This window comes from Macaca nemestrina, chromosome 5, assembly GCF_043159975.1.
Source record: "Macaca nemestrina isolate mMacNem1 chromosome 5, mMacNem.hap1, whole genome shotgun sequence".
In the NCBI taxonomy this organism is placed as follows: Eukaryota; Metazoa; Chordata; class Mammalia; order Primates; family Cercopithecidae; genus Macaca; species Macaca nemestrina.
Genome location: NC_092129.1, coordinates 117,624,583 through 117,644,996, shown reverse-complemented (window position 1 = coordinate 117,644,996; position 20,414 = coordinate 117,624,583). Strand labels below are relative to the sequence as shown.

General features: G+C 33.9%; 1 long non-coding RNA gene across 1 annotated transcript in view; it reads right to left on the bottom strand.

The window, feature by feature from the left end:
• The window catches only part of LOC139363169 (uncharacterized), a 108,439-nt gene extending 89,934 nt beyond the window's left edge, over positions 1 to 18,505 (bottom strand). Inside the window, exon 1 of the long non-coding RNA XR_011623111.1 lies at positions 18,378 to 18,505. This is a non-coding gene — a long non-coding RNA (uncharacterized lncRNA). The remainder of the gene's footprint in view (positions 1 to 18,377) is intronic.
• Positions 18,506 to 20,414: the final 1,909 nt, after the last annotated feature.

Below are 20,414 nucleotides of genomic sequence, written 5' to 3'. Positions count from 1 at the left end.
GTAAATGCAGGCAACCAGCCATCCCTAGTAAAAAAAAACAGCAACAACAATGTAAAACAGGAAAAAACTGAATCAAAGATTAATTGTATGAAATATTCTTAATTAAAACTGATTATACGTACCAAGTCATCTATTATTTTATCAGCTAAGCTGCAGTTTTCAATTAAAATGGGAGACTTGATTTATTTAGATGAACAATATGGCAAATCCTTCACTCCTGATATTTAAGTGACCTACTTATATTCTCAGATTGAAAAAAAAATTATATTTCCCTATGACAGTAATAAGCCATGTTCTAATAAACAACCTTACATTTCTCTACAGCATGAATTTTCCTAACATTCTACATTTTTCAACCCTGATCTCACCCAGGTTACGATCCAAATTTTGTCAAGGAATATGAACCAGGGGGCCAGAAAAAAACTCTTTGTGGTTTAACTACTTCACAAATAATTTCATTATTGTATATTTTCTAATTGACAAGTGGAATGTGTCACAATAGTTCATGAGAAATGATGGGAAATATTTTAGTTATTTTAGAATTATAAGAAGATAGGCAAGGCCCTGGGACATTCATAATTTTTTGATTAAATGACTTGAATGTCTATTGTACAATTATGTACTATTTGTTATATTTATTATACTAGTCATGTGTGGACAAACATCCTTCCTTCTTGCTTTTCATCTTGCTTTCTAAAATTACACTGAGTAAATTTAGACTATCAGGTGTGAATTTCTTGAACTTAAAATCCTTAAGTCTAAAAATTATCTGTGTGTACACATAACTTCCTGGATTCTCAGAGAAATGTTGTTTTTCCTTTTTGTCATCCCTTCATACGTACCTTCAACTTCGTTTAATCTCCTTAGAGTAAGTTGCATGTTTTATCTTTGGACTTGGTCTAACTTTAATCTGTCCCTCTTTTTGCCTCCTTAATGGTCTCTTATCTTCCTGACTAATCCTCTTTTGTAATCTTCCTTTCCATAGGAATTTGCTCGGAGTGCCATCCTGATTCATGGTGACCATGGCTTCATAAATACTATGGTATTCTCTGCTGGCTACTGTATTAGCCTCCAAATACATTTTATACTACAATATTACATTATTGTAATTTTATAGTATATTGCATTACAAATATACTGTAAAACTTCCTACAAGTCGTCTCTTCCTGCATATTCCATATAACCTCTAGCTCTAGCTCAGTATATTTAATAAACTCTCTTTCCTCTTTACACTATGCTCCTCCATTTTCCCCTGTACATCATTTACACAATTCCAAGAGAATCTTACAAATAAAACCAAATCTTATCCTCAAAATTAGCTTCTCTCCTAATGTATATATCACTTCAGTATTTTAAACTTTATTTAATTATAGTTAATATACTGTAAATATTGCATCTGTGATGAATATAATTTGATAAATTTGATATGTGTACACTTCTTAAGTCATTACCACTTTCAAGATAATCACTGAAAAGTTTTATCATGGCCCTTTATAAACTTCTTCCTGCTGCTCCTCACAACCCTAATGCTGTGTCCCTGTGACCAAATGCTATTTGGTCACAGAAGCACAACATTTGAAATATATGCATATATACACACACACATATACATTTACTTAAAACACTCAAACTTTCTTCCTCCTTTATAAAGATATGGAATGCAGTTATGGTGGTGGTTCAAATGTCCTTGCCTAATAATTCTATAATCTGTGTCAAATTTGGATCAGTTTCAATGTATTGTTTATATGCCTCATTTTGAGTTATTTTCCTATTATTTCTATGTCTGGTAATTTTTTACTAGATGCTAGACATTGTGTGTTTTACTTGCCAAGTGCTAGATATTTATTTCTACAAATACACTTGAGCTTTGCTCTAGAAATAATTATGTTACTTAAAAAATTATGACTGTAGTTATTGCTTTTAAACTTCGTTGGGAGGTACCAAAGTGGAGTTTAATTTATGAATTTTTTTCCATTCTGAGAGGCAAAGTGTATATTGTAACCAGTGCCCTATAAATTATGAGATTTTCCACCCTAACCAGTGAATTCATTAGTTATTCTTCATTCTCTAATTCTTTCCAGTGGTTCTCTTCTCAGACTTGAGTAATTTCTCATTACATCTCACATATGTAATTATCAGATGAAAAATCTGAAGACTTCCAAAATTAACTCTCTCTCTCCCTCCTCACACCCCCCAACCCCTGCCATCCATATTTTAGCAGCATTGTTCTACCTATATTCCCAGGTCCAGTTCTGCCACACAAGAAGACCATTGAAGATCATTGATCTTCCTCTGGGTCCCCTATATTCCTATGTCACACATGGAAAGTCTTTCAAAACATTAAGCTAGGCAATTATAGGATTCACCTTGTTTCTTACTTCTCAGATTCCTTGTAAAATAAAAATTTGATTGTGTTCCTCTTCCTTTCAAAACATTTCAATACTGCCACCTTATAAATTTAAAAAATTTACTGTGTTTTGGCATGCAAGGCCCTCCCTGATCTCATCCTATTCTAACAGCTTCCTTTGTTATGATTTTTCTCAATGTATGCTATGCTCCAGCTGTGCTAAATCACAACATTCCTTGTTGAAGATAACTACTTCTGAGGATTCAATGATGATGTTTCTTTTAAAATAATAATAATATATCAGTTGGGCACAGTGGCTCACACCTGTAATCCCAGCACTTTGGGAGGCCAAGGTGGGTGGATCACTTGAGGTCAGGAGTTCGAGGCCAGTCTGGCCAACATGGCAAAACTCCATCTCTACTAAAAGTACAAAAATTAGCTGGACATGGTGGTGGGCTCCTATAATCCCAGCTACTGGGGAGATTGAGGCAGGAGAATCACTTGAACCCAGGAGGTGGAGTCTGCAGTGAGCCAAGATCGCGCCATTATTCCACCCTGGGTGACAAGAGCAAAACTCCATCTCAAAATGATAATAATAATAATATATCTCAGTAGCTTTAGGGGTACAAGTGGTTTTGGGTTACATGAATAAATTGTATAGTGGTGAAATCTTAGCTTTTAGTGTACCTGAATGGTATACATTGTTTTGAGTTACATGAATAAATTGTATAGAGGTGAAAACTGTGCTTTTAATGTACAAGAATTATTTACATTGCATCTGATAGGTGATTTTTTTTTTTATCCCTTGCCTTCCTTCCACACTTCACACTCCCACATCTCCAATGTTCATTATACCACTCTGCATGCCTATGTGTACCGATAGCTTAGCTCCCGCTTGTAAATGAGAACATGTGGTATTTGGTTTTTCATTTCTGAGTTATTTCACTCAGGACAATGGCTTCCAGTTCCATCCAAGTTGCTGCAAAAGACATTTTTTTTTTATGATGTAATAGTATTCTGGGGTGTGTATGTACTACATTTTCTTTATCCACTCGTCTGTTGATAGAAAATTTGATTCCATGTCTTTGCAATTTTGAATTGTGCTGTGATAAACAAATGAGTAAAAGTGTCTGTTTGACATAATTACTTCTTTTCCTTTGGGTAGATACCCAGTAGTCGAATAGCTCAATGGAATGCTGATTTACTCTTTGTTACTTGAGAAATTTCCATACTATTTTCCATAGATGTTGTGCTCATTTACCTTTCCCCCAGCATGTGTAAGTGTTTCGTTTTCACCACATTCACACCAATAACCAATATCTATTATTTCCTGACCTTTTATAAATGGCCATTCTGACTGGGGGCAGGTGGTATGTCACTGTGGTTTTATTTTTAGTTTTAGTTTTCAGTTTAGTGGTTTTTTGTTTTGTTTATTTTGTTGTTGTTGTTGTTTGTCTGGAGTTTTTTTTAGACACTGTCTTCTCTGTTGCGCAGGCTGGAGTTAAGTGGCATAAACATGGCTCACTGTGCATTCAAACGCGTGGGCTCAAGTGATACTCCTGCTTTAACCTCTTGAATAGCTGGGATTTCAGGTATATGCCACAACACCCACTAATTTTTTTTTTTCTTTTTTTTCTTTTTTTTTTTTTTTTGTAGAGACAAGGTCTTTCTGTGTTTCCCAGGCTGGTCTCAAACTTCTGACTTCAAGTGGTTCCCCTACTTTGGTCTTCCAAAGTACTGAGATTACAGTCATGAACCACCACACCTAGCTTTCATTGTGACTTTGATTTGCATTTTCCTGATTAGGAATGTTGAGCATTTTTTTATGCTTGTGGGCCATTTGTTTATCTCCCTTTCAGAAATGTCTATTCATGTTGTTTGCTCACTTTTTAATGGGGTTATGTGTTTTTCATTCTTGCTGATATGCTTGAGTTCCATGTAGATTTCGTATATTATTCCTTTGTCAGATATGTAGTTGGTGAGGATTTTCTTCCATTCTGTAAGTTGTCTATTTACTCTGTTGATTAGTTCTGTTTTCTGTGCAGAAGCCTTGTTTTTTAACAATTATCCATCCCTATTGTATTTTTATTGTTGAACTCTTATTTATGCTTCAAGACCCAGATGTCTCTTTCTGAAACTTTTCCAGGCTCATCGAAGCAGAGTTGTTTACGCTTTCTTTGTGGAGTCACTCAACTCTTACCGCATGCATCTCAGGGGAGTGTATTTTTATGTTGGTCACTGTATACACAAAACTCATGGCTATTTTATTTTTGTATGCCTTAGAAACTTTTATATATATATATATATATATATATATATATATTATACTTTACGTTCTAGGGTACATGTGCACAACGTGCAGATTTGTTACATATGTATACTTGTGCCATGTTGGTGTGCTGCACCCATCAACTCGTTAGCACCCATTAACGTGTCATTTACGTCAGGTATAACTCCCAATGCCATCCCTCCCCACTCCCCCCTCCCCATAATAGGCCCCGGTGTGCGATGTTCCCCTTCCAGAGTCCAGGTAATCTCATTGTTCAATTCCCACCTAGGAGTGAGAACATGCGGTGTTTGGTTTTCTGTTCTTGCGATAGTTTACTGAGAATGATGGTTTCCAGCTGCATCCATGTCCCTACAAAGGACACTAACTCATCCTTTTTTATGGCTGCATAGTATTCCATGGTGTATATGTGCCACATTTTCTCAATCCAGTCTGTCAGTGATGGACATTTGATTCCAAGTCTTTGCTATTGTGAATAGTGCCACAATAAACATACGTGTGCATGCGTCTTTATAGCAGCATGATTTATAATCCTTTGGGTATATACCCAGTAATGAGATGGCTGGGTTATATGTTATTTCTAGTTCTAGATCCTTGAGGAATCACCATACTGTTTTCCACAATGGTTGAACCAGTTTACAATCCCACCAACAGTGTAAAAGTGTTCCTATTTCTCCACATCCTCTCCAGCACCTGTTGTTTCCTGATTTTTTAATGATTGACATTCTAACTGGTGTGAGATGGTATCTCATTGTGGTTTTGATTTGCATTTCTCTGATGGCCAGTGATGACTAGCATTTTCTCATGTATCTGTTGGCTGTATGCATGTCTTCTTTTGAGAAATCTCTGTTCATATCCTTTGCCCACTTTTTGGTGGGGTTGTTTGTTTTTTTCTCATAAATTTGTTTGAGTTCTTTGTAGGTTCTGGATATTAGCCCTTTGTCAGATGAGTAGATTGCAAAGATTTTCTCCCATTCTGTAGGTTGCCTGTTCACTCTGATGGTAGTTTCTTTTGCTGTGCAGAAGCTCTTTAGTTTAATGAGATCCCATTTGTCAATTTTGGCTTTTGTTGCCGTTGCTTTTGGTGTTTTAGACATGAAGTCCTTGCCCATGCCTATGTCCTGAATGGTATTACCTAGGTTTTCTTCTAGTGTTTTTGTGGTTTTAGGTCTAACATTTAAGTCTCTAATACATCTTGAATTAATTTTCGTACAAGGAGTAAGGAAAGGATCCAGTTTCAGCTTTCTACTATGGCTAGCCAATTTTCTCAGCACCATTTATTAAATAGGGAATCCTTTCCCCATTTCTTGTTTTTGTCAAGTTTGTCAAAGATCAGATGGCTGTAGATGTGTGGTATATATATTATTTAACAGGATAGCAATAATCACAATTGCTTTTTTAAATTAGATATCCCAGCTCTTCACCTTTCAGCCCTATGATAAGATTACACTTCCCTACCCTCTTTGGGCTCTTAGGGTTGTGTGGGGCCATGTTACTAGTAATGATCAACGACTTGTGAACAAAAAATTTGTAGGTCACATATTTGATAGATCTTTTCTGAAGAGAGACTCTTCAGAACACTATTATCTTTCCACAGCAACTAGCAATGCTCTAGATGGCAGTTTATCTTCTAGCTTAGATTCAGGAAAACATGAGTTAGACACTACAACTCAGTTAAGATGAATACAAAGCACGAATTAAAAATAACTTTTTTGTTAATAAATTTCCTTTTAATTTTTTTATAAATTGACCAACTATGGTTGTATAGATTTATTGAGTAAAAAGTTACATTATGATTTATGAATAAAATGTAGAATAATTGAGCTAATTATATATCATCTCAAATGCTTATTATTTTTATGGTGAGAACATTTGAAATTTACTCTGTGTGACTTTTAAATGTACAATATGCTATTATTAACTGTATTCACCACATTGTGCAAACAAATGGCAAAAAACACCTGTTATTTCTTCTAACAAAGGCTTTGTAACCCTTGGCCATCAGCTTCCTATTCCCCTCACTCCCTCGCCTCTCGTAATCATCACCCTACTCTCTGCTTCTATACATTTGATTATTTTTAATTCCACATATAAGTGAGAATTTGTCCTTTTGTGCCAGACTTAATTCATCAAGCATAACATCCTACAACTCCATTCAAGTTGCTGCAAATGACAGAATTTATTTTTATAAAATAAATTGACATAAAATACTTTTTTATTTAGAATAAATAGACATAAAAAATGACAGAATTTATTTATTTATTTATTTTTATAAAGGCTAAATAGTATTCCATCGTGTATATGTACCACATATCCATTCATCTTTGATAAACTGTTAGGTGGATTCCGATTCCATAACTTTCCTTTTATGGATAGTGCTGCAATAAACATAGGAATGCAGACATCTTTTTGACATACTGATTTCAATTTTGTGGTGGTAAATATCCGGAAGTAGGATAGCAGGATAATAGGGTAATTTTATTTTTAATTTCTTGAGGAACTTCCATACAGTTTTTCATATTGACTTACTAGCATTTGTTAGCTTTCATTTCTTTGATCACAGCCCTTCTGGCAGATTTCTGGAGACGTCTCATTGTAGTTTTAGTTTGTATTTCCTTAATGATTAGTGATGTTGAGCATTATTTCATATGTATGTTGACTATATGTATGTCTTCTTTTGAGAAATGTTTATTCAGATCTCTTGCCTCTTTCCTTTTAATTGTATTCTTTGTTTTCTTTATATAGACTTGTTTGAGTTACTAATACAGTTTGGATATATACCCCTTGTTAGATACATAGCTTGCAGATAGCTTCTCCCAACCTAAATGTTGCCTCTTCACTCTGTTAATTGTCATCTCTGTTGTGCAAAGTCTTTTTATTTTGATGAAATCACATTTGTCTATCTTGATTTTGTTGTGTGCACTTTAGGGGTCAAATCTAAAAATTAATTCCCCAGACCAATGTTTTGTAGTTTTTCCTTTATATTTTTTTCTAGTCGTTTTATACTTTCAGGCATTACATTTAAGTCCTTAATCCAATTTGACTTGACTTTTGTATTTGGTATGAGATGAGTCCAATTTCATTTTTCTGAATATGAATATCCAGTTTTCCAAACACCATTTATTGAGGAAATTGTCCTTTCTGGAGGTTTATGTGATTCCATAGGAATTTTAGAATTGCCTTTTCTATTTTTATTAAAAAAAAAAAAAAGTTGTGGGACTTTTGATAAGAGTTGCACTGAATCTGTAGTTCACTTTGGGTAATATGGGCATTTTAACAATATTTATTCTTCCTATTCATGAACATATGATGTCTTTACATTTATTTATATCTTCTTCAATTTCTTTCATTAATGTTTTATAGTTTTCATTGTACAAGTCTCTTACTCCCCTTGGTTATATTTATTCCTAAGTGTTCCGTTTTTATAATTATTATAAATGGGATTGCTCTCTTTTTTACAAATTTAGTTATTATTGTATAAAAATGCTCCTTGTTTTTGTGTGTTGACAATATTTAGTAATTCAAAGTCAAGATTGTAACATCATATTTATTTGTTAGTTCTAATGTTTTTTTGGTGGGATCTTTAGAGTTTTCTACGTATAAGATCGTGTTATCAGAAAACAACAACTATTTCAGGTTTTTCTTTGGCATTTTGATGCATTTTATTTCCTTCTCTTGCCTAATTGCTCTGTCAAGGACTTGTAATACTGTGTTGAATAGAAATATCGAGAGTGGGCATATTTGTTTTGTTTCAGATTTTGGAGGAAGGCTCTCAATTTTACATCATTGAGCATAATGTTAGCTGTGGGCTTATGATCTATAGTCTTTATTTTGTTGAGGCACATTCCTTCTATAGCTAATTTGTAGAGAGTTTTTTTTCCTAAAAGTATGTAGAATATTGTCAATTTTTTTTTCTACATGTAATGAGGTGATCATATTGTTTTTGTCTTTTATTCTGTTAATGTGATGTATCACATTTATTGATATGTGTATATTAAACCATTCTTGCAGCCCAGGGATAAATTCCATTTGACCATAGTCAATGATCCTTTTATTTATTTTTTTAATTTAGTTTGCTGGTATTCTGTTGAGAATTTTGCATCTATGTTCATCAAGAATATTGGCTGTATTTTTTTTTCTTATAGCTTTCTTTTTTTTTTTTTTTTTTTTTTTTTTTTGAGACGGAGTCTCGCTCTGTCTCCCGGGCTGGAGTTGCAGTGGCCGGATCTCAGCTCACTGCAAGCTCCGCCTCCCGGGTTCACGCCATTCTCCTGCCTCAGCCTCCCGAGTAGCTGGGACTACAGGCGCCGCCACCTCGCCCGGCTAGTTTTTTGTATTTTTTAGTAGAGACGGCGTTTCACCATGTTCACCAGGTTGGTCTCGATTTCCTGACCTCATGATCCACCCGTCTCGGCCTCCCAAAGTGCTGGGATTACAGGCTTGAGCCACCGCGCCCGGCCTCTTATAGCTTTCTTGTTTTCCTTTATATCAGCATGTGCTGGTCTCATAAAAAGAGTTTGGAAAAATTGTTTTTCTTTGACGTTTTTAGAAGAATTCGTAAATAATTGGTTCTATTTTTTTTAATGTTTGATAGAACATGAGAAGCCATGAGGTCCTGGCCTTTTCTTTGATGAGAGACTTTTTATCACAGGTTCAATCGTACTTTGGTATTTCTTCATTATTCAGTCTTGGTGGTTGTATGTGTCTAGGAAGTTATCTATTTATTCTAGGTTCTCTAATTTGTTGGCATATAATTGTGCATAGTAGTCTCCTCTGATCCTTTGTATTTCGGTGCTACAATTGTAATGTCTCCTCTTTCATTTCTGATTTTAAGTCCTCTCTCTTTTCTTACTCTAGCTAATAATTGGTGAATTTTGTTTATTCTTTGTTTTTTAATGAAACAGCTCTTAGTTTTGTTGATCAAAAATAACTTAGATATTTTGTTCCACAAAAAGGCTTCAGTTATTTTTTATGAAGCATAATCAAGATTATCCTAACTGATAACAACTTACATTTTCAATAAATGTTAATCGTAAGCACAAACAGGCAAATCTTATTGATTTATGTATGTTATATTAAAATATTTGAAAAATAATTTCTTAAAATGAAAATACTTCATGGTTGCATTGCTTTATAGTGTATAGGTAATATATTAACGGATGTACTGTAGGACACTTGATTTTAAATGGTGGGCCCCAAATAAGAACTGTGTGACTGCTATAAAATTTAAATTTATTGGGATTATACAGAAAATAACTAAGGTATGGTAATTAATGGGACTTTATTCCAATTATTAATGTTAGAGGTATTGCAACCTGAACATTGATTAATGGCGGTGGCATAAATTTTAGTATGCAGTCTATTGTGCCAAAGATGGAAAATCACATAGTTCTCTTTATCGTTATATTTGTCTTGGGCTTTGGTTTTTATAATGAAATTTCACCATCATCGTATATCTTATTTTATTCTTTAATTTAATTCAATAAAGTCATTATTTCCTTTTTCCCTATCTGACAGTGAGGAAATTGAGGCAAGGGGAAATGAATTGATCTTGCCTGAGGTCATTCTTTTCTTTTCTTTTCTTTTCTTTCTTTCTTTTTTTTTTTTTTTCTGGAATCTCACTCTTTCGCCCAGGCTGGAGTGCAGTGGTGCGATCTCAGCTCACTGCAACCTCCTCCTCGTGGATTCAAGCAATTCTCTTGTCTCAGCCTCTTGAGTAGCTGGGATTACAGGCATGAAGATTCAGGGTATAAAGTAGAACTTTATTTCCAAATGCTTCTTACTTTCATAAAGACAGATTTCAAAATATTTAAGATGCAGCTTTTGGAAATTAGTGTTCACACTAACTACAATGCTAAAAAATATCTATGAAGTTATTCTATTTTGACTAAGAAATTCTATCTATCAAAATATATCATCAATAGATCTAAAAAAAATGAAACTCACAGGTTGGGAAAAATATTTGTAATGAAAAAAACAGCAAAAGCTAAAGAGCTTTTACAAATCTATTTAATAAATGAAAAGGACATCAAAGCTAATGTTCTTTTCATATATTAAATAGGTTTGTAAAAGCTAAAGCGTGGATAGAAATTTAAATGGACACTTCACAAAAAGAATACCCAAATGGCCAGTAAGTATGTAAAAAAGTGCTTTATTTACTTTATTAATCATCAGATAAATACAAAGTAGAATTACAATGCATCTTCATTCTGCTACACTCTGCAGGATAGCTAAAGTGTAAATAATAATAATAATAATAATAATAATAATAATGTAATAGCAAGTGTTAGCAAAGATGGAGAGAAACCAGAACTCTGATACACTACTTGTAGGTGAACAACGTGGTGCAACTTGTATACAAGGTGTTTAAATGTGTATACTAAAGTTAAACATATGCATATGCTATTAAAATAATACTTTAATATGTACACCTTAAAGAAGTACATATATGTTCACAGTAGAACTATTTATAGTAGCCAAAAACTAGAAATTTCTCCAGTATATGTCAACAGTAGAATGGAAAAATAAGTTACACTATATACAAACAATGAAATACTGTATAGCAATGACAATAAATAATCTTCAAGTTTCTGCAACAATAAAGATAATCATTCACATAATATTTAGTGGAAAAATATATATACAAGAGTACATCATATATAATTTCACTTATGTAAACTTCTAAAACAAACAAAATGAATCTATTTTGCTTAAAGTCAAAATAGCGGTTAACCTGTGGGAGGGGGTTAATAACTAAGAGAGTCATGAGAAAGTGAGATCTTATAATGTGATGGTAATATTCTATTTTGTGATCTTGATACCTTTTGCATCAAGACCTTGCATCCAAACTCTTTTTATATAAAAATCTATAAAAACTGACTGTGAATGTTAAATAAACTCATATGTGGATGTATATATGTATCATACTTCAATAAAAGCTTAAAAAGTTAAAATCAATAACCAAATATATCTTATTTTCCAGAATTCTGTGTTGATTTTATATTTCCATTTTTAAGAAAATTGATAAAGGCAGTGATTAGTGATAATCTTCACTCCACTGTGACAATTTTTCTGTATACAATGAAAAGGAAAACAAATAACATCTGACATTTCAATCAGCCACATTAAAAATAATATCCAACACAGTGGCACATGACACCAAAATATGACATAAACATATATTTGGCATATGAAAATACAGATATTATCCTCACAGTTCTAAAAAGCAAAGAGGTGATATTCATTCAGTAGTTTGTTGGTATTGTAATTGTCTACCAGGCAAAAATGTGACACCAATTATAAAAAATACATTATAATTATTACAGTTCGCTTGTTCTCTCAGCAAGTTATAAGCGATCTCAGAATAATAGAAACCCAGAACTGACAACTGCAACTTTACTGGAAAATAAAATAAAATAAAACCCTATATTCTTCAAGGTCACTTGAGAATTTATTTGTGTTTAAATAATTATTTCAGATGATGCTTATGCTTCTGATAATCAATTAATGGGGTCTTTTCATTACCCATTTGAAGGCAATTGTTATTTAGTTCTTACTCTGTGCCAGCACAAAATATATATTTATCTAGCACCTAGCAGTAAGCCCAGTGGTTTAATATTTGGAGACACACGAAGATAGTATAAGATAATCACATTCTCAACCAGTGTCATGGTAGCAAGAATATGATAGATGCATTTTGCTTAATATTCTGCATATTTTCCATTGCATAGATGGCAAAATATATAACCAAATATTCTCGGTACTGCTTTAGAGTATTTCTTTCAGAAAAGGGCTGGGGTAGGGGAATAAATTATTTCAGTTTATAGAAGCCTATTGAAGTTAACTGGGACTTGAATGTTGGAAGTGAAGATCATTTAATGTAATGAAATTTTGAATATAAATTAAAAGTAAACAAACAAGTTGTGCCAATGGACTTGGTGTGTAGAAAATCAAGGATGACACCCAGGTGTTAGATTGGAAACTTTGCAGAAGTGTTGACATGAGCTAAAATGGGAAAGATGGAGTCTTAATAGTTACGGTATGAACCTGCTCAGTTTGTGATCCTCAGGAAAGGTCTACTGGAAGGTCTGTATGAGAATCCAAAGTTTAGGAACTATGATAGCACTAGAGATGGGACTGGACCTAAAGAGAAATTATTGGAAGTTTAACAAAAAAGGCCGAAAACTGACCCTTTAAATCTTCCAATATTTGGAGGTCAATCAGAGGAAGAGGGCCAGCAAATAATCTAGATTGAACAGCCAGAGAGAAAAGATGAAAATAAGGAAAAGAAATTTCTTTAAGAAAAAAAGATATTGACAAATATGACAGTTGATCCTGAAAAAGATTGAGTGCGATGAGAACAGATACCCTGTGAGAGTCAGCCAAGACATCCCAACAGTACATGAAGGCTTATATCTATTTAAAAGTATTTGAACAGGATTTAGTGCAATTTTCATTCCTGGAGATTACAATTGGGAAGTTAACCTAGAACAACCGAGTTAGAAAGCTGTTTAAAAATTTCGTGAAGAGGGCCGGGCACAGTGGCTCACGCCTGTAATCCCAGCACTTAAGGAGGCCAAGGCAAGTGGCTCGCTTGAGCCCAGGAGTTTAAGACCAGCCTGGGCAAGGTGACAAAAACCCATCTCTACAAAAAGTACAAAAATTAGTGGGGCATGGTGGCACTTGCCTGTAGTCTCAGCTACTCAGGAGGCAGGATCCCTTGAACCTGGGAAGAGGAGGCTGCAGTGAGCTAAGATCATGCCACTGCATTCCAGCCTGGAGCCTGGGAGCAACAGAGGGAAACCCTGTCTCAAAAAACAAACCAAATAAACAAATGAGTGGATAAGCAAACTGGCATACTCAAGAGAAAATTAAACATGTTATTGAAGAATTTATGATGACATAGAAAATGCAAATATTTATAGTTAAAGAAACAACACAATCATGTAAATAATGTATAGAATTGATAAATAGCTGTATCTGTACATATACATAGTCTTTTTTTCAGAGAGAACATATATTAAAATGTGAGTGGTTTCTCTAGGTAATAAAAATATGGCTGAATTAATTTTTCAAATTTTCTGTATTTAAAACAAATTATTTGCCATTACTTTACAACTGAAAAGAAAATCTAGTCTCAAAAAAGTTTTCAGTATGTTTAAATGTATTGCATGATGTTCAAATTTTATAAAATAAATGCTGTAACATTATCTTTCACAATTTTATTGAAAACCCCATTATTTCCTACATCATATGTAAAGGAAAATTTTTTAGACTGTGATGAAATTAAAACAACTATGATTTCAAAGAAAGAATGACAGTTGAATATCTGAATTACAAATCACTGTAGGAAATTAAAATGTACCTATTTTTACCTACACTTCCACTTCAAAAATTGTATCTAAAATAAATAAACAAATAAATAAATAAATAAAATAATTGGCTTTTGACAAAATTCAACAGCCCTTCATGCTAAAAACGCTCAATAAATTCGGTATTGATGGAACGTACCTCAAAATAATAAGAGCTATTTATGACAAACCCACAGCCAATATCATACTGAATGGGCAAAAACTGGAAAAATTCCCTTTGAAAACTGGCACAAGACAGGGATGCCCTCTCTCACCACTCCTATTCAACATAGTATTGGAAGTTCTGGCTAGGGCAATCAGGCAAGAGAAAGAAATCAAGGGTATTCAGTTAGGAAAAGAAGAAGTCAAATTGTCCCTGTTTGCAGATGACATGATTGTATATTTAGAAAACCCCATTGTCTCAGCCCACAATCTCCTTAAGCTGATAAGCAACTTCAGCAAAGTCTCAGGATACAAAATTAATGTGCAAAAATCACAAGCATTCTTATACACCAGTAACAGACAAACAGAGAGCCAAATCAAGAATGAACTTCCATTCACAATTGCTTCAAAGAGAATAAAATACCTAGGAATCCAACTTACAAGGGATGTAAAGGACCTCTTCAAGGAGAACTACAAACCACTGGTCAGTGAAATCAAAGAGGACACAAACAAATGGAAGAACATACCATGCTCATGGATAGGAAGAATCAATATCGTGAAAATGGCCATACTGCCCAAGGTTATTTATAGATTCAATGCCATCCCCATCAAGCTACCAATGAGTTTCTTCACAGAATTGGAAAAAACTGCTTTAAAGTTCATATGGAACCAAAAAAGAGCCCGCATCTCCAAGACAATCCTAAGTCAAAAGAACAAAGCTGGAGGCATCACGCTACCTGACTTCAAACTATACTACAAGGCTACAGTAACCAAAACAGCATGGTACTGGTACCAAAACAGAGATATAGACCAATGGAACAGAACAGAGTCCTCAGAAATAATACCACACATCTACAGCCATCTGATCTTTGACAAACCTGAGAGAAACAAGAAATGGGGAAAGGATTCCCTATTTAATAAATGGTGCTGGGAAAATTGGCTAGCCATCAGTAGAAAGCTGAAACTGGATCCTTTCCTTACTCCTTATACGAAAATTAATTCAAGATGGATTAGAGACTTAAATGTTAGACCTAATACCATAAAAATCCTAGAGGAAAACCTAGGTAGTACCATTCAGGACATAGGCATGGGCAAAGACTTCATGTCTAAAACACCAAAAGCAACAGCAGCAAAAGCCAAAATTGACAAATGGGATCTCATTAAACTAAAGAGCTTCTGCACAGCAAAAGAAACTACCATCAGAGTGAACAGGCAACCTACAGAATGGGAGAAAATCTTTGCAATCTACTCATCTGACAAAGGGCTAATATCCAGAACCTATAAAGAACTCAAACAAATTTACAAGAAAAAAACAAACAACCCCATCAAAAAGTGGGCAAAGGATATGAACAGACATTTCTCAAAAGAAGACATTCATACAGCCAACAGACACATGAAAAAATGCTCATCATCACTGGCCATCAGAGAAATGCAAATCAAAACCACAATGAGATACCATCTCACACCAGTTAGAATGGCGATCATTAAAAAGTCAGGAAACAACAGGTGCTGGAGAGGATGTGGAGAAATAGGAACACTTTTACACTGTTGGTGGGATTGTAAACTAGTTCAACCATTATGGAAAACAGTATGGCGATTCCTCAAGGATCTAGAACTAGATGTACCATATGACCCAGCCATCCCATTACTGGGTATATACCCAAGGGATTATAAATCATGCTGCTATAAAGACACATGCACACGTATGTTTATTGCGGCACTATTCACAATAGCAAAGACTTGGAATCAACCCAAATGTCCATCAGTGACAGATTGGATTAAGAAAATGTGGCACATATACACCATGGAATACTATGCAGCCATCAAAAAGGATGAGTTTGTGTCCTTTGTAGGGACATGGATGCAGCTGGAAACCATCATTCTTAGCAAACTATCACAAGAACAGAAAACCAAACACCGCATGTTCTCACTCATAGGTGGGAACTGAACAATGAGATCACTTGGACTCAGGAAGGGAGACATCACACACCGGGGCCTATCATGGGGAGGGGGGAGGGGGGAGGGATTGCATTGGGAGTTATACCTGATGTAAATGATGAGTTGATGGGTGCAGCACACCAACATGGCACAAGTATACATATGTAACAAACCTGCATGATATGCACATGTACCCTACAACTTAAAGTATAATAATAATAAATAAATTTAAAAATAAATAAATAAATAAAATAATTATATAAGTATGTAATGCCATTTACACAAGGATTATTGTATAAGCAATATTATAGTGGGCCATTTGGAAATAGACTGAATATCCATCAAAACAGGAGTAGCTGGATAAGATGAAATGTGACTCACCCATTAAAGAAAAACAGAATCTCTGTATATACAATCTCCACATATACACAAAAGAGCAGTCCATACTATATTCTTGACATGAATAATAGCAAATCACATGTTGTTTATTTTCTCAGTGAATATTACATGGTAAGAATTTCCTAGGTAATAATAACCACACAAATATTTTTATGCCAAGTAATGAAATATTTTTTAGCGTATCAATGAACTGTAATTTATTTAATCATTTTCCAGCTGTTACACATTTAGAAGAAACTACATACATGAAGTTTCTATGCATTTAGTCTCCTAGAGCAGAGTTTCATATATAAAAATATGCATTATATAATTTTTCCATTATCAAAATCCCATATCATTATTCACAGGAAACATAATACAGATTTATCACTGGGAATATAGAAGGTTTGCAACATGATTCTTTAATATAAGAAGGCTTCTTAATTATGAAAAAGGTTTTGTTTTAGTCTACCATTGCAAAATACCATAGATTTTGTGGCTTATACCAGGAATTTATTTTCTGAGTTTCAGAGGCTGGAAGCCTGAGATTATTGTGCCATTATGGTTGCTTTCTGGTAAAGACTTTTCCTGGCATGCAGATGGCCACCATCTTGCTATGTTCACATGACTTCTTTGTAAGGGTGCTGAGAAAGAGGAAACTAGAGAGAGCAAGCTCTCTGATCTCTTCTTATAGGATGTCAATCTCATCATTAATTCCTCACCCTTATAACCTTAGCTAAACCTAATTACCTCCAAAAGACCTCATTACCAAATACCATCACAATGGGGGTGAGGGCTTCAACATATGAATTTGGGGAAATACAATTCAGTTTATAGCAGTCCTAACGTCTAAAACGGTTTCTTCAGGTAATTTATTGTCTTGGATACCAACCCTTTATCATATATTTGCAGAATGTTTTGATATTGAGCAAATATAGGAAAGTAGAATTAATGTTTAACAAAGCTATCTAAAATATTGTTTATTCATTATTCTACAAATACAGCATATAAAAAGAGACATTTGAAGTGTACAAGTTTAGGGTGAATCAATGGTCATATACCAGGTATGGGATAATTAAATAACAACTGTATTTTAAAATATGCAATTTTATCATTAAGCAAATACATGTTTTCAGTTCATGATTGTGTAGTATCAGCAATTATAGAGTTTCAATGTATCAGCATAAAGTATAATGTAAATGTATATTTTATCACCACAAAGGTAGAAACCAAAATCTGAATACTGATATTTTTTCTTAATCTGAGATTACTATAAACACATTTTTCCTAATGGAATTGTAAATGATAAAATATGTAATTCTTAATTTGTTAATAATTTTGTTATATCTAAAATATTGTTTATGTTATTTATAAATATTATGTGGAAATAAGCGCTTAAGATGATAAAGTTACAATGTGATTAACATTTCAAGAATTCAGGTTATATTTTCTTTTCTTTTCTTGCCAATTTCTTAATCTTGTATGGGCTTTAACTTTAGTATAATTCAAGACATCACTGAACGAATTTGAATGCTGAGGATACATCTAACAGTCTCAAATGCATGAATAAATTTATGAACATGAGCTTAACGTTACTAAGAGAAAAATTATATTGGTTTTATAGATGCATCTGAACAAATATAAAACCCTATTGGTTGTATAGGTGCATCTGAACAAATATTTTTTGATTCTTCTCATAGCTGATACTACATTTGCATAAATGTTTATTTAAAAAAATAAACCTTAGAGTAGGAGAAAAAACAGTAAATAAGATAGGAAAATCCTATTTTCATATTTTCTGCCTAAAATCAACTGGAATATATTTATTGGATTACCTCTTTTTATCTCAAAACTTTCCATTCCCTAACTGACTTCCATGAAGAATGTTACAGGCTTACAACGTTTCATAAATTACCTTAATTTAGGGCACCATTGGTTCCCAAGTAAGCTTCAGCTGTCGAGACTTCACTCTGCATAGCTTCAGTCTACATACGCTTTCCCTTGTGAGCAGCTGCTCAAGGCTCTGTCAGAAACTAAAGTCCACGTAGGTAATCAGGTGTGCTACCAAAGATTCTAACGGTTATACTGATCTTATCTACTGATAATTCAGAACCTTCTACTTAAACAGAAGTATTCATCATTGGAAGTCCCTTTAAACCAGCTACATTATGAAGATTTCCTGTTATCCAGGGGTTGGCAGGCCCCAAGAAGACCATGGAGTGGCTACAAAACAGAAGGCTATTCCTTAAACCCATCATGGTCTTAACTCAACAGATACTGAGATGTGCCATCCTAGAAACAAAGAGACAGCTTAGAGCTCAGAAAATAGAAAAAAGATAATTGCAGAATCTAAACAATAACACTTTTGCAAACAAGAAAATATTCTATTTTTTAATAAAGATATTTTCAGAGAAAGGAAAGATCACAGAAATGCTAGAATAATATATCCTGGTATGTGGGAGTGGGAGAAATGTCACAGGACAGGAGTGAGATAAGTAATACATTAATTAGTAAGATTATATATATATACATATACACACACATATGTACTTATAAATTCAGGGGGTACATGTGCACGTTTGTTACTGGGTATTGATCTAGACAGAGAATTTATGACTAATTAGTAGGATTTTTAAAGAGGAGTTTCCGCTAGTAAGAATTGAAAGCCTTTTGAAAGTGTATATTTTCCATAGGAAAGCAATCTGGAAGCATGACATCTTACTGATACTATGAAAGTCCCTAGACTTTCATTTCGTCTCATCGTTGTTTTCATTAAAGCGAGATGTAACTGGTCGTCTTTGAAATACAGAATTCAGTAAGTTCAAGCGATATGATTTTGTGAGATTTTACCTGTCTGAACCATGGTTTCCTCAACTGTAAAAGAAAATACCAATGACTTCTCTTAATTGTTTAATAATTATGAAAATGAACATAATAGTGTTTTTCTACGTTTCATTCAGTTGTTTCTTTCTATGAAAATAGAAAATTGACAAAATTCTGAAAATAAGCCTTTTAAACTAAATTTGTATTGATTTGCATTCCATACTGTACTCTCGCTTCAAGAAAGTTATAGTGCAATGTACTCTTCCGGTATTAGGGAACTATATTTTAACATCCTCTAGTGTCCCTAAAAACTCTAAATAACTTGTAAAAATTAAAGATTGCCTTTTAAAAGAATTCATTTTAATATAATAACATTTATTATAGAATAATAATTTTGCCATATTGTGTCATTTGTGGAATAATGTGAGACATTTCAATTTTAACCTTTACCATTATGAAATAAATTTCTCATAATCTGCAGTGTGTAAAGGAGCAAGAACTAGCTAATATCTTAATGTTTGCAATGTGTTTGTATGCTTCTAGCTGCAGTTTGATTTTAAAGGTTGAAAACAAATGAAAACACGTCAACAAATTAAGGAGTATGAAGAGTTAGGATGGAATAAAATTTGCTTTTGCATTACTCTATTTTTGTATCCTGGACCCTAAGAAACTCAATCCTAGTAATGCTTTCAAGCCCATGAGGATTTAAGAAAAATACTCAAGAAAATAAATGTGCATTGAAGAGATTGGAGTGCAGGGAGATGGGATTTTTCAGGGTGACAGGATCTGTGTTCCATGTGTGTGCACAGATACCAGAAGGCACTACCTAAGACCAGAAAAAAATAGTTTCTGTCATCTCCAGATGTAAGGAATGACTGCCCAACAGGGCTTTTCGACTGTTGAGAAGTCTGCGGCATCCAATCTGCCTCCTCCATAAAACAGCCTCATCATTTGAGTGTTCCATGAAAACTGGAGACACGTGATCTTTACTAATCAAAACACCCCCTTCTAGTAACAGCCCTTCAGTATTTTCAATTCTGGTAGAAATGACAACTAAACACATACTAGAAGTAGCAAATAGAGAACACTGTCTCATGAATTGGTAAGATATACTTCACTCTCCAGGCTT